Source organism: Sinocyclocheilus anshuiensis, unplaced genomic scaffold (genome assembly GCF_001515605.1).
Source record: "Sinocyclocheilus anshuiensis isolate Anshui unplaced genomic scaffold, SAMN03320099.WGS_v1.1 scaffold4021, whole genome shotgun sequence".
In the NCBI taxonomy this organism is placed as follows: domain Eukaryota; kingdom Metazoa; phylum Chordata; class Actinopteri; order Cypriniformes; family Cyprinidae; genus Sinocyclocheilus; species Sinocyclocheilus anshuiensis.
This window is the reverse complement of record NW_015544312.1, coordinates 1-3,086: the sequence shown is the minus strand read 5'-3', so window position 1 is coordinate 3,086 and position 3,086 is coordinate 1. Positions and strand designations below refer to the sequence as shown.

The following is a 3,086-nucleotide window of genomic DNA, read 5'->3' as shown; positions in this document are numbered from 1 at the left end:
CTTTGAGGCAGGCTGGAGAGACACCATCTGGGCCTTTGGCTTTCCGTATCTTCTGCTTTCTGAAGACTTTGCATACATCCTCTTCACAAATCTTGAGTGCAGGATGAGAAACAGTAGGGGGGAGGGAGGGGAGGGGGAGGGTGTTGATGGCTTTTGCTTTTCAAACCTGCAGTAGAACTCGTTCAGGTCTTCAGCCAGTTGTTGATTGGCCTCAGTGCTGGGGGATGGGGTCTTGTAGCGGGTGATGGCTTTCAGGCCTTTCCACACTGATGTAGAGTCATTACTTGAAAGCTGTTTTTTTAGCTTTTCAGAGTAGTTTAACTTTGCCACTCTTATCTCCCTATTCAGTGTGTATTTGGCCTGTTTGTACAAGTCTTTGTCCCCACTCCTGTAGGCGTCCTCTTTGGCCTGGCGAAGCTGTTTGAGTTTTGCACTGAACCAAGGTTTGTCGTTGTTAAATGTTAAATAAGTCCTGGTGGGAACACACATGTCCTCACAGAAACTGATGTAGGATGTCACGGTGTCAGTAAGCTCATCCAGATCAGTAGCTGCAGCCTCAAAAACACTCCAATCAGTAAGTTCGAAGCAGGCCTGTAAATCCTGCTCTGCTTCAGCAGTCCATCTTTTTACAGTTTTCACTACAGGCTTAGCAGATTTGAGTTTCTGCCTGTAGGCTGGTAGAAGATGAACCAAAAAGTGATCAGAGAGTCCCAGAGCAGCTCGGGGGACAGAGTGGTATGCATCCTTTAAAACAGTGTAGCAGTGGTCCAGTATATTGCTGTCTCTGGTGGGGCATGTGATGTGCTGTCTATATTTAGGCAGTTCACGGGTGAGATTAGCTTTATTAAAATCACCGAGAACGATAATGAAAGAGTCCGGGTAACGTTGTTCTGTGTGTGTAATCTGATCGGCCAACAGTTCTAGTGCGGCACTCACACGCGCGTCAGGAGGAATGTACACACTCATCAGAATAAAGGAGGAAAACTCCCTCGGTGAATAAAAAGGCTTACAGTTAATGAAGAGAGCTTCCACTCTCGCAGCGAATAAAAAGGCTTACAGTTAATAAAGAGAGCTTCCAAGTTTGGGCAGCACATCTTCTTTAAAACTGTCACGTCTGTACACCAGCCTTCATTGATATAAAAACATAATCCACCGCCTCTCGTTTTCCCCGATGACTCCGTGACGCGGTCCGCTCTGAACAGCTGGAAGCCCGTTAGATGTAACGCGTTGTCCGGGATGGCTCCGTTCAGCCAGGTTTCCGTGAAGCAGAGCGCAGCGGAGTTTAAAAAGTCCTTGTTTGTGCGGGTGAGGAGTCGTAGTTCGTCTGATTTATTTGTTAGGGAGCGGAGATTCACCAGATGAATGAGTCCTAAAACCGCGCTATCGGAATTTCACGAGCGCGCCGGCGCGTTTCCCTCGCTTGCGTCGCCTGGAGCGCTTGTATAGGAATGCAGCTCCTCCGACTAAAATGTCCAGTAAAACATCTGAATGCTCAAATGTCGGCAGAAAGTTATTTGGTGTGCTATTTCTGATGTCCAGGAGTTCGTTCCTAGTAAAGCTGATCGGGAAAAAATTGCTTAAGACAGGACAAACAAACAAAAAAAGTACAAGTACCAAGTAGCGACAAACCATGGCTGCCATCTGCGGCGCCATTTTTTAAATTTATTTTAAATTTTTTTTTTGAGTCAGATCATCAGTCAGATGAGAGTCTGACTGATGATTATATAATAAGACACTCATGAACTGTTTCTCTGTGAGTCTCTGTCACAGCAGGATCTGCTCAAGTCCACTATGATCCTGTTCTTCTAGATCTCTGTTACCTGCAGGAACTGGATGTGATCCTGTGTGTGTGAAAGCTGCTCCAGCTCAGCGTCTCTCCTCCTCAGATCATTGATCTCCTGCTCCAGTCGCTCCAGTCGTCCTTCAGCTCGACTCACTGCAGTCTTTTCCTGATCTCTGATCAGCCGTATCAGCTCAGAGCGGCTTCTCTCAATGGAGCGGATGAGCTCAGTAAAGATCCTCTCACTGTCCTCCACTGCTGTCTGTGCAGAGCGCTGTTAGGACACACAGTGATTCAGGCTTCAGTGAGTCTGAACTGAGACGGAGACAAACTTCTCTTCTTCTCCAGACTCACCTTATGAGACTCCACAGCCTCTCTCAGCTGCTGAAGATCTTTCTCTCTCTGCTGGATTCTCTGCTGGAGTTTTGAGTCTGCTTCAGCTGCTTCTGCAGGACAAACAGATGATAGTGAACCTCACAGAAAACTACTGGCACTAAATCATCAAGTGAACAGATGAATCCAGTAAAAGTGCAGCTGATAAACAATGGGTGTAGGTTCAAACTCCAGAAGTGATGATCAGTTACAATACACGAATCACACATGAATTAACATGAAGATTAAGGCTTGTTTCACACTGCATGCGTAAGTATTATAAAAGTGAAACTGACACAGACATAGAGCTTCACACTGACAGTGTTTCTGTGTAATTAAGATGTGACTACACAGAAAATAAACAGACTACTGGATCACTACACTGAGTATTAACTTGATGATTAATTTTAAATACCTGTTTCTCTGTCCTCTGGTCTGCAGCTGGTACAATGTCATGGTTTTTATGTTCAATAATCGTACACAGCATGCATATACTACAGTCTCATGATTTTTATGTTGATCCATACACAGCACACATATACATTTCTGATCAGTGCGACAGAAAACCTCAAGGAGCTTCTCATGTTTCTGGCAGATCATCTCCTGCAGTCGTCCAGTGGCTTCGGTCACTTTGTGTGGCTTACGTGAATGAAACTCCTCATGATGATCGAAATGAGTCTGACAGTAAGAGTTCAGACACAACAGACAGGACTTGACGGCTTTGTATTTTCTTCCAGTACAGACGTCACACTGCACATCTCCAGCTCCAGCGTCACAGTCAGCAGAGTTTGGTCTTCAGTTTCTCCACCACTTCAGCCAGCATGGTGTTTCTAGCTAAAGCAGGTCTTGGACTGAAGGCCTGTCTGCACTGAGGGCATCTGCAGACTCCCATCTGATCCTCCTGATCCCAGCAGCCTGTAATACAGCTCTTACA

At 45.8% G+C, this 3,086-nt stretch overlaps 1 long non-coding RNA gene across 1 annotated transcript; it reads right to left on the bottom strand.

The window, feature by feature from the left end:
• Nucleotides 1-2,042: 2,042 nt before the first annotated feature.
• Nucleotides 2,043-2,648, bottom strand: LOC107698121 (uncharacterized). The gene is made up of 3 exons (XR_001635315.1): nucleotides 2,568-2,648; nucleotides 2,135-2,226; nucleotides 2,043-2,054 (listed from the first exon to the last, which is right to left on the bottom strand). It is a non-coding gene; the product is annotated as an uncharacterized LOC107698121 (long non-coding RNA).
• Between the last annotated feature and the right edge of the window lie 438 nt (nucleotides 2,649-3,086).